Below are 19,418 nucleotides of genomic sequence, written 5' to 3'. Positions count from 1 at the left end.
GACATACACCCCGGTGAATATTGATGAATATTCGGGGACCAGCTGTACTCAGCTGAAATGTTAAGAGCATACAGTCGGCAATTCTTAGTCTTAAAACATCTATCTGGGTTTTGCATACACACACAAAATAACTGTCAGCACATTTCCTCACGCTCTGCAGCAAATTTTCTAATAGCTGAAATGTCCTGTGTGACATGATAAAACAGACTGGACAATCCAAAATTCAGACCTTTCATTTGAGATTAATTCTGATCTGTGTTCAGGCCTGGCCATGTGCCCAAATCAGCCTCAGTCACCCTGATGGATTACCTGTACTGAGAATGGGACAAAGGGAGTAGCTCTTGTCCCTGCATCTCAGTCACTCTGTTGTTTTGATGCTGTTGATCATGGACCAGTTCCATGGGATGGTTATTGGGGGACTGTCTTACAGTGATGTTGCTTCTTCCTATGAGGTCAAGAGCTCTTCAACTGCATATCTAATGCTGTACTGTTTTTAACACTTGATTGGGAGCCACCCAGAGTGGCTGGGGAAACTCAGCCAGATGGGCAGGGTATAAATAAATTATTATTATTATTATTATTATTATTATTATTATTATTATTATTATTACTGTTGTGAGCTGAAGTGCACCATTTTATCCTCAGAACGATTTACTATTTTTATGAAGCCATATATGAATACTATTTAGTATTTATTTGGAGTGCTCATTAGATCTGCAGCAAGGTGCTAGCACTATGCTGATGACACTCAGCTCTGTTTCTCCATAACATTTAAATCAGGAAAGCCTGTGCAGGTCTTGGACTGGTGCCTGGATACAAGGCTAGGCTGATTGAAGGGAAATGTTTTTTTTAAAAAAAAATATTTTTTATTAACAGGCCAATCAAATCACATTATTTTCAAATCACATTAGTTCCAAATTATACAGCCAAATTTTTAAATTTTGTTGGGGGTACCCATACATCAAGCTCCTAACGGGGGTCCAAGCATCACTTATATTGCTGCTTTAATTAAACAGTTCTATCCAGTTCCATCCAGATAGTCTCTTTATTACTTTCTTCATCTTCTTGTTGTTATCATATATTCCTTTCTTTGCGATCTCTGATAATCTTCACAAGCGGGTTGGAAACAGACATCTTCTGTGTAGGTTTTACACTCTCCAAAGATCATATCACTTAGGGACAGCCGCCATTCCACACTTCCATAAAAAAATTATCTTCGGTCTGTCCTTTAATTTTCTCAGGCTTGCCAAGTATATCAGGAGGGCTCTGTTAGGTTAAGATCACATTCCAAACATCCTCCACATTCCGATGATCCTGATCCTTCCCCCCCCCCCCGTCTTTCTTAGACAAGCCTGTCTTAGCGAGATGCCATTTAAAGCTCTGTCATAAAATTTTCCTCCGTTCTCCGTTGTTTACCAATCATCTCTTTAATCTATAATCCACTCCACACAGTTCTTGAATTCCTGCTTGTGATTAATAAAATGCAACAATCTTCTTTCTGGGGTGGAGTGTTATTAATATTCACATAAGTGAATGAAGGGAAATAAACTGAGTTTGAATACTGGGAAAGCACAGGTTCTGGGGGTGAGCAGTTCCTGTGTCCAAGAAATGGGTCAGCTGCTTGCCCTGAGTGGGGTTGCCCTCCCTCTGAAGCAGCAGGTACAAAATTTGGGAGGTGTTCCTTTATCCAGCTTTGTTACCAGAAGTCCAGTTGACCCCTTCTGGCTAAAAGTGCCTTCCACCAGGTTCATCTGGTGCAACCTCTGTGGCTATTTCTAGACTGGGATAGCTTGACCACAGTATCCAAGCATTGATAACATCAAGACTGGGTTACTTCCCTTGGTGTTGATGCTGAAACTCCAATTAGTGCAGAATGCAGAATTATTCTGTAGCATAACAGCCGGCAGAAGTGAGATCCTACCAGCACATTATAGTTCTGTTCAAAGATCTGCTCAGGCTGCAGATTTACTAATCGACCAAGCTCAAGGTTTACATACTGATGGTTGATTAGTAAGATATTAAGTCCTTAATATCTTGGGACCCATTTACTTGAGGGATTATTGAATTATTTGAGGGATCACTGATCAATGAAACTCAGTGGGTGACCTGGGGCCAGTCTCTGAGCCTAACCTACCTTGCTGTTGTTGTTGTTGTTGCAAGGATAAAATGGTGAGGAGAAGAACCATCTACTTTCTTGGAGGAAAGGTGGGATATAAATGTAATGATAAATAAACAACAATTTCAAGTACACATGCTCTCAAACCATGTAATTATACAGCTCAACAAGAGCTGCATAATCAAAGATTCAATACCAATCCTTATCTGACGACAAGACAATTAAGAGACTGTTACTTTTGCTCAAAGGCCCAATGAAACAAGAATATTTTAACCTGATGTCAGAACCAACCAAACAGATCCATGTTGATGATGGCAAAACCAACAGGGCCTCTGCTGGACTACAACTTCCATCTTCCCTGGCCATGCCAGTGGGGACAAATTCTGGAGGGTCATGGATTTGCTCCTTCTGAATTAAACAATTGACCTCACCAGTGCCAATACCAGTCCTGCCTTCTGTTTTGGGATAGACACTAGCTACAAAACACACAGCTGCACTCAAATCCTGGAGTTTGCCTTTGTTTCCTATGAGTATCTCCCATTTCCAATAATCGCCTACCTGGGAGTAAATCGCATTGAACTCCCTGGTAGTAGACCTGCATAAGAGTGCCTTGCAAAATAATTCTGAATCCTGGGAGTGGGGCATGCCACTCTAGGGTTGTTGTTTTTAATCTCTCTAGGCTCAATTATCATCAGCATTCTGCAAATCCTGGAAATTCACAGGTCCTTGTCAGCTCATTATGGTGAGGTTAAAAAAAGAAGTGTATTTTAACTTTTCAGCTAAAATACTTGTGTATACCTCAGGAGTCCCTGGAGTGTGAGGAGAGCACTGCCTTATTTTATAGTGGCCCAGTTTTGTTTCTAAACAGGCACTCTGCTACCTCAGTTTGCCGTTAATGTTAGAAGGAATGGTAGAACACATCTAGTAATGCCTTTTTAAGGCTTTTATTACTTTTTATACAGAATTTCACCAGCAGATGCCTTAATTTAAAGACTATTTTTACATAATCTGCTAACCAAAGTTACTAAATTATAAAATGGATTAGTGGGAAGAGCCAGATTTGCTCAAACAATAACCAAGTGATTGCTCCACTTTCATTAATAATGTAGCTGTGGAAAAGAGAAAGGTCAGCTGCATAAAAATTATTTACTGAAATAAGTGGACAGTGTTTCAGGTTATTAATTATGAAAGCTCTGTATTCTGGAAATCTGATTTTATAATGCTATTTGTTGCACTTTTTAAACAACTGCTAGAAAGGGGTTGGTTTTTTTTGAAGCAAGGCAATTTCAATTTACTAGTTCCAATTTTTATTATCCAAAAGAGAGTTGTTTGTTTTGGAATTATATTTCTATTCTCCTTACTCAGAATCTCTCTCACACACACACACACAAATAAGTTTGAGCGATGATACTCTATTGCGTAGGAAGGAGGAGGAAGACATTTTTATTTATCGAAGCTCTAATAAAAGTAACAAATTACTTAATGGCAGCAATGTTTGCTGGGTTAATGCAGTCTGATGTGCTGGGGGAAGTGTGCTTTCAACTTGAACTCCCTCTGTCTGCTTTGAGGGTTTTGAAGTGATTTATTTCATTGTCTCACTTACCGCTGAAACTTCTAATGTGCTCTTTTTAAATGCCCGTCTATTTTAGCATGTCAACAAACATAGCAGTGTTGTTGTTTTTAATCCTTCAAAAGATAATGCTGTCAATCCATCGTTCTGTTCATGCTCTGATGGATCTGAGGCAACAGGGCGCTCCTGTGTAACTGGGCTTTCCTATTCCTTTTAATGAACAGAGAAGATCTACCTGGGTTCATGTCCTGCCACCTCTTTTGAATGGAAATGGAAACCCAGCAGAATATATAGAATATATTTAGAAATCTATGCTGGTATCCAAAATACAAATCTCGCTCTCGCATTCATCTGAAGTGGACCAGCCCCATCAGAATCAGCCATCCATAAGCAAAATTGGCTTCCAGCGCAATTGTAGTAGAAGTTATGTAAACATGACAGCTTTTCTATTAAAGTGCTCTGAAGTGAAAAACAGATTACTTAAATTCAGCCAAATGAAGAAAATCACACCGGTTGGACAGTCCTTTAACATAAAATGGGAATCGTGTTCCTTTTCGCTATGAATTGGTGCAGGGATGGCAGTAATGAGTGCACAGCTGTTTACACAGCTGGTGAAGTCAATGAGACATGAAAGGGACTCATTTTGGAAAGTTAAGTTGCCTAAACTTTGGGTTGTTTCCTTCACTGCTATTCTTCCTTTCTTTTTTCCCCAAAAAATAAATAGGTGCCTGAAATTTGATATGCTCCATCATGGGGTTTTCCCCCCTCTTTACTTCCAGAAATGGGCCACCATTTTTGGTACCAGTGAAGGTGATCTTACTTTTTAAGAGATTCTTTTAAATGACTTCATCATTCTATCTAAGTGGTGTTGTGGGTTTGCAGGGAGCAAGGAGCCCCTAAAATTCCTGAGTGCCAAGTTCTTCCCTATAATCTCTGAAATTAGTAAATGTGGGGTTTGAAGTCAAGCCATCTTCCTCAGGAGATTGGGTTAGATGGGTGCTATCAAAGAACGTGGGAAGATTTATTTCCCTAACGAAATGCAAAACATTCAGCAGCAGACAAGGAGAGGGTGAAGTTCTCTCACTGTTAGCAGAAGGAAATACTATTGCGAGGGGAGGTTGCCAGGGTAACAGTGGTCATGATGTCACCACAGGGGGAAAAGGGGTGAGGTTTGGGGGACAGGGGTTTCTTGGAAGGATGAACAGGAAGTGAGCAGAACTCAATGCACTTTGGCTGGAAGACCAAGGACTGAGAGACCAGGGACCGTGGTTGGCTGCTGCTATAGACCCAAGCTTGCTGAAGCTATGAAAGGAGCAGTGAGAGACAATCTTGGGGTTTAATGTTCTGACCCCGCCCCCCTCATTGTTGGATGGCCTGGTGGCAAAAGGCTCTTCTTCTTAATTTTTTGACATCTGTCTATTAATCAAAAGATCACCTCATCCCATATAGACCCACTCAAACACTGCGATCTGTGGAACTGGCACAAATGTTCATTCCACATTTGTAAGGAATCGATCTCTTAGTGTGGCCGGCAGCTCCTATACTGTGGAACTCCCTGCCCATTGATATCAGCCAGACGCCTTCGCTGTATTCTTTTCAGTGCCTGCTAAAAACATTTCGGTTTAGGCAAGCCTTCCCAGACAGGTAAAGCTGATGTGTGTTTTATTCTATAACTTTAGCTTACGGTGTATACTTTTAACTGTGGATTTTCTTCGTTTTGCTTTTAAATTTGATTTTTATTGACAATTTTAATATACATATTATATCTTTTGTAAACAGCTTAGAGGTTTTAAGCCGCATAGGAAGGTTGTTAAATAAATAAATAACGTAACATTTTGGAGGGACTTGGGAATTAGGTCTCATACATTGGATGATAAACGAACTCCAGTTGAATTTTTGTACGGAATGTAATTGTTGTGGCTTCCGCACCATGCTAATTTGATTTGTGCGAATCATTTCCTTTAAATTGCTGTTGCTCTCGGAGGTCACAATTAAATTCATCCATATGGATCTACCAGCAAATTGGTTTCACTGAAACATTGCTAAGACTTCTTTGAGACTTATTCTCTCTTTCCCCTTATTCTCTTTGTACAGTTGTTTCAAATATTGCAAACAGCCTTCTTCCACACTCATCTGCTCCTGCTTGTTTTGTAATATCCCCAAAAGGTCTTGCATCACAAAGCTGTCCAGGCAATATTTGAAGATGAATGCAGAATTCATCATGTAGAAAGCTGGCACCGCTTATTTGCAATGTCCAAAACTTACACGAACGTATCCTTCTTTAAAGTATTACCAGGGAGTTAGAACAGTATCTGTACAGAATGCATGTACACACTACTAAAATTCAGGGTTTCTGTTGTATTCTGAATGTGGAAGGTTGGACCCAGGCCAGGCTAAGTATTTTCCAATGCAATGGAAGCAATGGGAAAAAATTGAATCTCTCCCTTTCCATATACAGAAACTGACAGGACAGCCAGTTGTATCTTATTTCACTGCCACTACGAAAGCATTCACGCAACCATACCTAAGGGCAACAGGCCTGCTCAGGAATGCAGCTCTGTTTTCCAATCAGGGCTGGCCCACCTGTTAGTCAAACAGAGATCTTTGCTCAGGTGGCAGACTGGGAAGACCAGTGGATTTGCCTGGCCAGCCAGCCACCACTGTTTAGCACTAGGAATGCTGCTGCCATTTCATCAAAGTGATCAGTGGGACTCTTACATAGTTTTTTTGGTGGTGCTGGGTCACCAGCTCCTTGCTATTACAGCCTTGGTTCTCGAACATAATCCATTCCGGAAGTCTGTTTGACTTCCAAAAACGTTCAAAAACTAAGGCATGGCTTCCGATTGGCTACAGGAGCTTCCTGCACTCAATTGGAAGCTGTGGAAGCCACGCTGGATGTTCAGGTTCCAAAGAATGTTCGAAAACCGGAGCACTTACTTCTGGGTTTTCAGCGTTCGGGATCCAAAATGTACGAGTATCAAGGCATTTGAGAACCAAGGTATGACTGCATATGTGAGGTGGCTCAACAGAGTGTCTCCCTCACTCTAACATGGTCAATACTGCTTCAAGTAGTAAATAGTTTACTACTATTAAGCTTTAAAGAATCCTTCAGCATCTGGTGTTTCACTACAGCAAGATACTTGTCCAGTGTGAAGACCTGGAGAGCCTCAGCATGCTCAGTGCTGCTGCAGTGACAAAAACAACGATCAGGCCGGGTCAGGACATTTTGTTACCTGAGGCAAAGGACACAGTGACACTCTTCCTTTCCACATTCAGAAACTAAATGGACTGGCAGATGAATCTTACTTCAGCACTGATGATCTAACAGTGCTCTGTATTGCATCTGAAGGCAGCCACTCTCAATCTCACCTTGTCTCCCAGTCCTCTGCTGCCTGAAGCAGCTGCCTCATTCTGCCTAACGATAAGGCTGGCCCTGACAAAAAGGAGGATGACAGTGTTGAAGGGCAGCCAGGGGACAGAAGTGGCATCAGGTGTCAGAGTGTCTTGCACCAGCTCAGCCTCTAACACCTCTCCACTTCTCCATGCCCCACTGCCTGAGGTAGCCACCATACTTCATTCTGCCTAATGGCAGGCCAGCTGTGATTATGGGCAGCAAAATGAGCAATCTGACCATTGAGGCTATGATACCTATTTACTATTTAAAACATGGGAAGATAGAGTTGCACCCATATACTCAGAGCAGGCCCATTGCAATTAATGGACCTAAGTTAGTTGTGACAATTAATTTCAGTGGGTCTACTCTGAGTAGGCCTATTGTTGGAAGCAAATTCCCTGTTTTTTCTTGCAAAGCCTCCACAACCCTACAGAAATAAAATATTGACACTGAAGAAGGAATGTATTTATACATAAGATGAAAGAGGAACAAAACAGCCCTAGAATAGCAAGAACATGTCAAGCTTTTTGCTTGCATTGCTCAGGGGAAGGAATAAACAATGCTATTTAAAGATGAGAGGGATTGTAAAGTGTAAATGGTAGATAGATCAGAAACAAAGAAGAGATGCCAGCTTGCTGCTGCTTTTGATTAGGGAACTTAAACATTAAGTTTGCCCGTTCTTGACAATTAACTCTCTTAATCAGTCCCAGTGAGTAAGAAGAATGTTAAGGGTGGTGACTTTGCTACTAAAGGCTACTGCTGATGGGGTTCTGGATCCATTGGCTCGAAAAAAAGGTAGTATTTCCTATTCTGCTTCTCCAAATTGCACATCATCCCATTACCAGGACACAGTTGAGGATTACCAATAAGGCAGATTTCGCAGCCCCTAAAAGCACAAGAGCAGGAGGAGGAGGGAAGGAAGGAAAGATTGCCATTTGCAGCAGGGATGGGCAGGATACAAGCTTGCAGGATCTACTTCATTTTTTTACTAGAACCCCAAGATCTGACACCCACAGCCAAGTGCATAATAGTGGCTCGGGGGGTGGGGAAGCCAATAACCTCCTGCACCACATGAGCCATACACTGGGTTGGCCTGCACATACAAGCACATTAACCACATCTGAATTATTAGCATCAGATATTCCAACATCTGCAAATGCTATAACTCACCAGCAGAGCTGCACAGAGCCTTGGTGAAAGGCAACCAATTGTTCCTCTTATTTTTACAAGAGAGGGGTACCGATGGTGAGAGAGAAGCAATTAGCACAAAACCAGCCATGGAGGAGAATCATTAAAAAAATAAAAAAGCTATTTATATTGGGCCTTATCTGACATTCTGGGTCTGCTTGTGCAAGAATTCCTGGGCTAGTTGCACAGCAGATTGTGCAATCCATTGCACAGCAAAGTTACCAGCAACCTCTTGCTCACCAATGTTCCACTAGCACCAAACTTTTCACCAGTGGAACAAGTATACTGCTAAGTGAATTTAACCTACAGCCCATTGATTTGGAATCAAGAGGGTGGTCTGAGGGCACATGATACAGTCACCTTGCAGAAATTAAGCTGTTCTGGGTGTAGTCAGTACCTGACTGGGAGACAGCCTACTGATCTACAAAACCCTTGCTGACCTATTGCAAATCACCCAGCAGAGATCTACCTATCTATCTACCTTTTGCCCATCCTGGATTTGAGGACCTTGAATATCAATTGCCAAATTTAGAACCCAAAGATGTGTAAATCTGTTTCATCCCCCCCCCCCCAGTGTCCATTTAGCAGTTGGAACATTCCAATTATAATCTTCCAGTATATTGTCTGTTCTCACACATGGAACTCAGGAAGCTGCCTTGTACCAAATCAGACCATTTGTCCTCTTAGGTGAAAGCTGTTTCTTAGTTTTGCTGGATCGCTCAGTGGCATTGATACCATCGACCATGACATCCTTCTGGACCGTCTAGAGGGTCGGGGAGCTGGGGGCACTGTTATACAGTGGTTCCACTCCTTCCTCCTTGGCCGTGTCCAGAAAGCGGTGGGGGGGGATGAGTGTTCAGACCCCTGGGCTCTCACTTGAGGGGTGCTTCATGGTTCCATCCTCTCCCCCATGCTTTTCAACATCTATATGAAGCAGCTGGGAGAGATCATCAGGGGGTTTGGACTGGGTGTTCATCAATATGTGGATGATACCCAGCTCTACCTCTCTTTTAAATCAGAACCAGTGAAGGTGGTGAATGTCCTGTGTGAGTGTCTGGAAGTGGTTGGAAGATGGATGGCAGCTAACAGACTGAGGCTGAATCCTTACAAGACAGAAGTACTGTTTTGGGGGGATGGGGGCAGGCAGGTGCAGAAGATTCCCTGGTCCTGAATGGGGTAACTGTGCCCCTGAAGGACCAGGTGCACAGCCTGGGAGTCATATTGGACTCACAGCTGTCCATGGAGGTGCAGATCAATTCTGTGTCCAGGACAGCTGTCTACCAGCTCCATCTGGTATAGTGGTGGCTCTCCAGGATATCATACAATGGTCGTTCATAGAAGGGATTGAACCTGATACCCTTTTGTGTGCAAAGCATATGTTCTGCCTCTGAGCTATGTCTATGCAGGTCTAGCTGTTACAGTTTCCCCAAAGAGTGGAATGACTGCTTAACCACTTTAACATGCAATTATATGAATACCTACTCATGATCAAATGGGACTCATTCCCAGATAGGTGATATAGGATTGCTGTTTGAGTTCAGAGCACGGCTAAGCTTTAAAAGTCTTTGCAGTCTGTCAGACAAGTATTACATTATGTTATTTACATTAGATGTATGCATAAACCTTGCCACATCATTGTGCATGCACTCTCATACCCTACAATAGTCAAACAAGGGGCACAGAGCCCAGAAAAGCTCCCTGGTGAATCCCTACAACCACTAACTGACTTCGAAAGCTCTGATCCCAAAGAAACATGGGAAATTATCAGGAAGACTCTCACAGAAAAAAGTGTTCTCGCCATGCTTGAGGTTGCAAAGCACAGCACCTGCTCTCCTATCCACTTAAATCTCCCTTTGTGTAGAGATTTCCAAAAGGGATACATGACAAATCTGAAGAAACATGAATCGCGTAGGCTGTTTATGTTGGCCAGATTTAACATGTTTCCCTCGGTGGTAGTGAGAGGAAGATACTTAGCTATCCCAGAATCAGAGCGTCTCTGTAAATGCAGAAAACAAGAACCCGATACTCTAGAACATATATTCTTTTCCTGTGATTTTGGCAGTCATGCCAGAAAACAATTATTTGAGGCCCTAAAATTGAATAGACAGATTTTTACACAACCAACTGTTCAGGACCTGCTGGCGGACAGCGATGACCAAATTACTTTAATAGCGGCTGAATTCTTAAATGCTGTCCATGAAGAGAGAATGGGCCATGATAAAGAGACTTAGTGGTTTTTTAATGGTAGGTGATGTTGCTGTGTTGTATTATATTATCTATGTACATCAATTTATTTCCTGGAGTTAAGAATAGGTCTGGGATAAATTGTGTTCACTGAGCCCGTATTTTATACAGTCTGTATATGATGTCTGTTTGTTAATGTGTGGTGTGCTATGCCTAATAAAGGATTTTGAATTGAACCACTACTCTTTGTTTTGGTAATTTTAAAGGCCTACTTTTTTCTGACACCTTTTCAGCCAAGATTACTTATTGAATGAAATTTTAATGGGAACTCCTAGAAGAGCTTTGGTCATTGTATGGACTAACTCTCCCCATCCAAGAGATGTGTGAGATACAGTAAGCCTATCGCTTAAAACCGCAGTAATCTTTAGTCTTTGATTTGATCCTATAAATAATAAAGTGCATGTCCTGAAAAATCAAAAGCTCCGGATCTCCGCTTTCCTTCTTGAAAAACTTGCAGAATTTCTCACTGTCTCATTCTTAGACAAAATAACTCTGCTGAGGCCACAAGCATGTAAAAGGATAAATGAACAGAAGACCACTGCCCTCTTCAGATTATTAGAAAACTATTTGATAACAATTCTGTTGCAAAATACTGCTAATCCCATCATTGATCTTGGCTGAGGTTGGTTTGTATAGAACATCTTGACATTCCTCCCACAGATTTGAAAGTGGTACATTCTTCAGAATGATCCCCTTCCATTTTATTGTCAGGCAACAATTGCTTGTGCAGCCTCTCTTTAAATAAGAACAACATTTTTGTGTAATTCAGATATTTTCACATCTGCCTTGGCAGTCTCTCATCATAAATTATCGGAACACATGATCAGCAGACACTCAGTATTTGAAACAGAAATTCTAGCACTTAAATTCATCTCAATAATTCAGTTTTAGTACAGTTGACATATACTTTGGCTGCAGAACCACCAAACCACAGCTGTAGTGCACCACGCATTCTAATAGTGCCTGGGGGCAGGCAAGTTTAAGTAACAGCAGAGTGTAACATCTGAGAAGATAAATGTCTCAAAGCAAATGAGCATGGCTGATATGTTGCTTGTTGCCTGCTGAATACTTTCCTTTCCATTGCAATATAAAGTGTAGGCAAACATGGTTGATAAGAAGCTGCCCATGAATACTGCCTGGGTTCTTCCTAAGGCTGAGCCAAAATATCCCAGATACAATCAGACTTCTTCAAAGGGTATGTAATCTGAACTTCTGTCAGTGCACAAAATTCACCTGCTGCAGCATCCCTGGTAGGTTGGATTCTACCTCTGCTTAGAAACCTCTCATGAAGAAAAATACCCCCACATTCCGGTGGAGGTCCCCCCCCCCACTGTCAAACTGTATGTGCCAGCATCAGAAAGTTCATCCTAAATGTTCAATACAAACCCCATTTCTTGTAACTTTAATCCATTGATTTCAGCTCTGCCCTCCACCATCTCCATTTGCTCCACCAACTTGGGCTACTTTAAAAGGAGGATCAGACAAAATCATGGCAGGCAAGACCATCAGGCTCTATACTGCCTCTGGGATCAAAGGCAGCATGAAAGAAGAGGGAATAAATTCCACTGCTTGCAGTGCATTAAAAGAAAATATAATGAAAATGATGTACAGATGGTATATATATAAAACACCAGCAAAACTAGCCAAGATGTACAAAACAAATAATAAATGTTGGAAATGTAAAGAAAAGCAGGCAATATGTGGTGGGAATGTAAAAAAGTAAGAGACTTTTCATGATTTACAATGAAATTTTAAAAAATGTTGAAATATACATTTCCAAAAAAAACTCAGAAGCTCTTTTACTTGGTTTGGTAGGTCCAGAAATTCATAAGAATGATAAAAAATTGTTTTTATATGCGACTACTGCAGCTAGTCAAACAACAATAGCAATAGTTACACAAAAATGGCATTATGTCAGACTTCGGTGCAGCGAAGTCATAGTCCTTTCGACATGCTTACACAGGCAAAGAGAGAGAACTCCATCATGTCAGAATTAGGGTAGTTGATTTCCCTGCTTGATATTCAGGCTTATATTTCTCTCACTATCCCCACTTCTAAGTACAGTGAAGGTTTTATCTCAGTAGGAGTCTCCACTTTGTACAGATGGTTTTGAGAGCCTGTCACAGAGAAATTAAAATAAAGCTGAAGCAACGTTATTGTGAGCAAATCAAAGATGGTGCTGAACACACCAAAGGGTTGCAGTTGCTCTCGCAAAGTATCATCATAATGCCATTATTTATAAGCCTATGTGTCTTTAAAGCGCTTGGATTGACTGTGAAGATATTCTATTAAATCGTATTACATGAACACAGAATAGATGGCTATAGAGACCACAGAGGAAGTTCTAACTTTGTTTTGAGATTGCACTATACGCAAGGTATAAAAAGAAAGAAAAGCTAATCATGGTTCTTTGCGTTGTTAACTTGTTGTTTCCCATTCACGTTCATCAAGTGATTTTAACTGAGCAAATCATTTTCTTTTAATAATATTTAACAGGCTGTTTCCTTTGCATACTCAACAGACACACAGAGATCCCTACCCCCCCTACCAGGAGTTCATTCACTAAAACAGGGATCTCCACAAGAAGTGCTATTCTTTTGACATTGCTTCTTAATAAATGGATTAACTGAGCCATGAATATTGGCATTTAACCAATAATAAAAACTATCTTTATTTATTTAAAACGTATCAGATTTGCTTCACCTAAAAAGGCTAATTGAAAAGGCTATTCAGGTCAGCTGCCGGTATTAAAGTCGACTGAATCACATTAAATGCTATTTAAAGGATGTGAACGGGCTAAAAGAAAAATTAAACCGGGGCCATTAAAATTTAATTTGACTTAGCAATGCCATTAACATTTTGGTTTTATGCAATGGCAGGCTTTCTAAAAATATGTCCGTATAATTTAGAAGCCCGGAGTTGTCAAGTGGATGGCCCTCGTGTAGGAAAAATGATGATGCGTGACCTTAAAAGAAAAATTATAGAAAGAATCAAAGGTGATAACTTCATTGGCTCCTGTGGGTATTTGACAGCTTGCTCTTATGCAGTATGCAGATGAATGCATTCACATGAACTACTCACAAGGAGAGCTCTCTTTTCTTTTTTTAGACCCATTTCATTCACTCCACTCCATTTCCTGTTATTGCTTTGCCATCCTTGTTTGCATATCATCACCAACACTCTTTGAGACGCCACAGGAGACCACAGAGATGGGCAGTTATGCATTGAAGATAATTGCCAACAAGTGTGTGTCTCACTTGTAAGGGTCACATTAATCGGCAGCCAGTTCCTTGTAGAGTTTTTGAAGATGTCTGTGCAGTAATAAACATCTATCAGCTTGCTTGTGACAAAGAGCATTAAAGAATGCCAGTCAATTATGTTAGCATGCAAGGGAGACTGCAACCTCTCCAGTATGAAATGGAATAAGCTTCCAGTATGCCAGTTACTGAATCCTGTACTAACTGCATGAAGATGAAAGTGTCACCCTTTAGTGTCATTTATTAATATTATATTTTCATGGTATTTTATTGATTTTGTTATTATTGATGTGCACTCTTATGAAAACCACTTTGGGTTCTGGTCAAAAATAAACAAAGTGCTTTATAAGATTCTGATAAATTTTGAATGCACTTAAATACCTAACATAAAATACTAGAGGTTGCAAAAGCATGGTTGACCTCAGTTCCCTGTTCTTCATCGCTCTCCTGAGGGAAATGGAAGCAAAGATCTGATCCAAGAACAAGGATGGAGAAACTGGAGTCCTCCAGATGTTGCTCCCTAGCCAGCTTGGCCAATGGCCATGGATAATAGAAGCTGAAGTTCATTACTCATCCCAGATTTAGAGGGTTTTCAGAATGAAAGGAGCTCAGCTTTCTTCTCTCTTCCCTTAGAAGATGGTGCTTAACTCTGATCCTGCCTGGTTCCCAGCAGAATCACAGCTAAACTTTCTTCTCTCTACCACTGAAGGACAAGACAGAAGGGAAATAAGCGTTGCTGAGCAGGAGCTGTAGGGCAGGGTGCAATGCACCTCTCTGACAAGAGAGATGCCAGGATCAGCCCCCTCCCCAAAAGCTCAGTTCTAGGAAGTTTACTTAGGGTTCGTCCAAATTTCTGCTTGTCCTGTGCCTAGAAAGCAGAGGTCCAAGTAGTTTTCCCTTTGTCCTGCTCCTGTCTCAGGGAAAACAGCCTCTTTAGCCTGGTAATTTGCTGAAAATCTGGTTGCTGTTGGCTCCAAATGAGCACTAAAGAGCTGCTTTCTACAGGGGAAAGCAGTGGGACAAGAGGAAGAGCAGATAAGCCCTTGGATGTTTTCAATGAAAGTGCTGGTCAGTACACAGAGTCTCTCCCTGGAGGATCACACGTATCACACAGCTGTTCTAGACTGAACCCACAATAAACAAATCACAACAACCATTTAAATGGTTTATTGTGTAATGTGTCAAATGCAAAGTGGAAGTAGCCGAGTGAAAACTGCACTACATGCTTCCAGGATTAAATGTATACATTACATCACACATATTTCTTCCAGAAGTTATCATTCTTTTAGCAGTAATTAACAAGGCAGTTCCTGAGTGATGAGCAGCTGTGTGGACCTACATTAGGGTTCAGCATTGCTGAGCAGTACCTGAGGCCGACACTCCATCTGTTGCTGCCTGTTCACCTGTTGTCTCTAAGTATTTGAGCAGTAATAGGAGCAAGAAGGAGAAGTATTTCTCCTTCTGGGCCAGGAGAGAGAGGGCAGGTAGTGACCGTAGGAAATAGATGCATCCACTCATCGAGGGAACCTCACTGAGGAGATCTTGCTTAAGGGTCTCCCAACATCTGGCATGGACAATGGTGCTAGGATAGGGTTTTCTTTTTCCTTAAATAAACACACACACATACTGCATTTTGGTTATCTTGGGACACATCTTCCTGGGGCCACCTTCTGTTCCTAGAATTGGAGATGACTTTCAGCACCTCTATGCAGGCAACGCCACAAAGGCAGGATAGGTAACATGCATCGTTGTGCTTGCACTAGGTCAATGATGTCAATTCTCAAACAGGCAGCGGCTCAAGAACACAGAGCGCATGTGATTTAGGTGATCTGGAAGCACCAAATTAGCACATGCCCTTGTCTTGTGCACATGTCTCTTTTGAGCTTGTCTCATCATTCAGAGTTAGTCTGATGCTGCTCATATAGCTCACTGCATAACATGTCACTCAAATTCTCTCGCAGTAAATTTCTGAAGATGCACCAGATCAGCAACTTCTATTAAACGCATCCGCAAAGAACTCTCTAGACTGAGACTGAATGTATTTTCAGTGGGTTACACGACGGAATGGATTGGTGGGGTCCCTGGGGGGAAACCCTGATGTGCAGTGAAGTAGTTTACCAGAGGCAGAACTGAGGGACATGGAACATGTCCAAAGGCTCTTCTTAGCCTCTGTCCTTGACAGACTAGCCAAATCCCACTAGGATTTGTTTAAGTTAGAGAATGTACAAACCAATTGATTGTCTCAAGCATCCATGCAGCAAAATTACCACAATGCTCCCTTAAAGTAGATTTGTTCCCACCCCAAAAAAAATGGGAAATAACAGCTTGATAACACAGTTGTCATCCCCAGAACTGCACAGTGAAGAAATCTACAAAAATTACTGTCATTTGCACTTGAGCATCTCAGTGCAAATTCTCTTTTCCTTTATTACAGCTAATGTTTCAGACAAAGGAAAAGGCGTAGAGAAATCACAGCTAGGTACAAAGTGGCAACATCGTTTACTGTGTTAACATCCAAGTACCATGCAGACTTACCTCCCTGACTGAGATGGTTTTCAGCCAACGATTTATTTTAGATCTATACTATTCTGGCTGGGTGATATATGGCAGGCTGTACTCCTTTAATCTCTAAAGCAGCCTTTCCCAACCCAGAGTCCTTCAGATAGTTTGGACTACAATTCCCATCAGCCCATATTGCCAATAGCCAGGAATGATGGGAATTGGGAGTTCAAAACACCAGGAGAGCACCAAGTTGAGAAAGTCCTAGGCTTTGCCTTTGTTCCAAATTAGCCTTGAAAGAGAAGGGATGCCTTAATATTGTTTTAAGAGTGAGAAATAAACAAAACTTCCTTAGTGACAGGTTTAAAGTCTTACACTTCTTGTTTGGTATAAGGTGGTACCTACCTATTATTGTACAGCAGCACTGCATAATATGTGGCAGTCCACATTGATAACTCATAACATCATGTGCTGATTCTTAACACCTTTGCCAAAATGCGTCTACTGATCTGCTTTGTTCAAAAGCCTTAATAAATAAACAATAAAATGCATTCCCATTGACGGTGTGGGTGGAAAAGCAGGAGATATATTTAGTCTTTTATCACAGCTGTTCTAAATTTACACAAGACTTTCTGCTTTGCCATTTGTTTTTCAAAAATCACCCAGATACAAGTGTGATTGCTGAAAGGCATTTTTATCATCTCCCAGCCTGGTACACCAGACAGACACAAGCTAAAAGTTGCAAATCACAAGAGGGGGAAAAGACCATTTGAAATTCAGCTGGGTTTTTACTTCCACTACACATGCACAAGTAAAAGTACAACTTTCATGTAACCTAATCCCAACCACATTTACTCATAAGTAGGGCAGGGGGAGATTAGATTCAGTTTGCATTGAAAGGCAAACCAGCCTAATTCGTACTTTTTGAAACAATAAGCAAAGCAAAGCACAGTCAGCCTTCAAAATTTGTGCTCCTGTTGATTTTGCAATGCAGTTCTCCAGTCAAATAATGTGTACAAAAGTGTATATACCGGGGCAAAGATTGCACAAAAATGCATATGTTAGTAAAGCAATATACACAAATACCGTACATTGTAATAAGGGAAACTGCTTTGGAAAAAAACTGTATTATTAGGCAAAATGCCATGAAACATATGTAAGTTAGAAGAGATTCACACTGAAATACTAATGAATATTCATGACGGTGTTTTTTTTTAAATCACAAGCTGGTGTGGAAATGTGCACTGGAAAAATAAGAAACAACAATGACATATTTGTCCATGTCTACTCAGAAGTAAGAGGGACATGGGTGGCTCTGTGGTCTAAACCACAGGGCCCAGGGCTTGCCGATTGGAAGGTCACGGTTCGGATCCCTGCAACAGGGTGAGCTCCCATTGCTCGGTCCGGGCTCCTGCCCACCTAGCAGTTCGAAAGCATGTCAAAGTGCAAGTAGATAAATAGGTACCACTCCAGCGGAAAAGTAAACGGCATTTCCGTGCACTGCTCTGGTTTGCTAGAAGCGGCTTAGTCATGCTGGCCACATGACCCGGAAGCTGTACACCAGCTCCCTCGGCCAATAAAGCGAGATGAGCGTCATAACCCCAGAGTCGTCCGTGACTGGACCTAATGGTCAGGGGTCCCTTTACCTTTACCTTTACCTTTACTCAGAAGTAAAGTCCACTGACTTCAGTAGTGATTACTTCCAGATAAGTGATTTCAGAATTATGGCCCATGTCTGAAATCCTAAGCATGCATTTTGGGGAGTACCTTCCATTGACTTCAGCTGAAAGATTAATACTTCACTTGAGAATTGTGAAGTGGTACATTATTCACATAGCTTTCTAGATTCAGATTTACTTTGAACCTGCTTGCTTTCTGTACTTGACTCAGGCTGCAATGCACAAACCAATTAAGGCATTATATTTCAATGTAAATCTATTTTGGTGTTATTTACTGTCCATGTGTTTCATATCTGCTTGCCATATTTTATTTGTTATGAATAAGAGCTAACCTGTGGCTGACATAACCTGCATTTCACTTCAGGTCAGTGAAAAACCAGCTTGTTTTGTATGTAGGTATTTAAGAAAGTAGAAATGATTGGTTTGGTTAGAAATTGCCTCTGCTGAAAAGTTTTGTTGCTTCTGAACTGAGCAGTGTGACCTGATAACTGACTCATGTGAAAAGATGTAAAAAAAAATGTGTGTCAGATTACTGCCAATAACCCATTTCCCTCCTTTTTTAAAAGGCAGTGACCTCTGGTTGAAGAACTAGCCATGTTTTATCTTATCACCTGAAGTCTCTGCCTCTCTGGAGTGACCTTTCATGTGAAGGAAATGTTGGCCAGAGAAGGAACCATACTTCAGCACTACTTAAGGACAATTAACAAGACACTATTGGAATAGTATAGCATGGAAAGTGGTTGAATGTTAAAATCAGTGCTGAAATTATTGCTGGATTTCTTCACCACAAACAAGATGACAGGTCAGTACCACCATGGAACAACTGGCAAAACATTAATTTCCAACTCTGAAAAACACTTAGCTAAAACTCAGTTCTTTGCAAAGCAGAGATATACAGTTAAATCTCAAGATATAAAAATGCAACACATGGGCTGAACAGATTGCAGAGAACTATCTTAGCTTCTGCTGTCATGTTTTGTTGATGTGGCATGTGTAAGAACCTTGGGGAAGAAAGTTGGATGAGTAATATATGCTTCACTTTCATATAAATGTACTTCAAAAGGTACAAAACAGAAAACCAAACAGCAATCACGACTTCACTGTGCTGATAAGACAGCAGATTTACAGAAAACACGCCCCTCTTTCTAATACAACTAGGAAACAATGATCCACCCATTAACAAACTGTCTTGGGCTTCAGATCAATTTTCCTGAAGTTTAATACTTTTGGGATTATCAGGCTACTAAGGAGTGTCTGTATTCCCTTGTCAAAAAAGCAATATAGGGGAGAAATCATTTAAATAACAGAGAAGCAATCCTAGGAATCAGGCACATGTCTGAATAAAATATAACATTGCAGCAATAGACATATCTGTCTCAGAGAGGTCACTCTAGCCTTCAGAGCTGCTTCGAGAGTGTTGCCCTCAATCTGTCCTGCCTCTGAGGCAGGTGTACGTGTTGCTTCTATACAC

At 41.1% G+C, this 19,418-nt stretch overlaps 1 protein-coding gene across 1 annotated transcript in view; it reads right to left on the bottom strand.

The window, feature by feature from the left end:
* Positions 1 to 19,418, bottom strand: part of DNTT (DNA nucleotidylexotransferase) — a gene marked incomplete at its 5' end in the record, with an annotated part of 92,703 nt that overhangs the window by 37,291 nt on the left and 35,994 nt on the right. The gene's annotated exons all lie outside the window — the stretch shown is intronic.

The sequence above is a fragment of the Podarcis liolepis genome (genome assembly GCF_965112155.1).
Source record: "Podarcis liolepis genome assembly, chromosome: 5".
Classification (NCBI taxonomy): domain Eukaryota; kingdom Metazoa; phylum Chordata; class Lepidosauria; order Squamata; family Lacertidae; genus Podarcis; species Podarcis liolepis.
The sequence above is the reverse complement of the archived record's forward strand: the minus strand, read 5'-3'. Positions and strand labels throughout refer to the sequence as shown.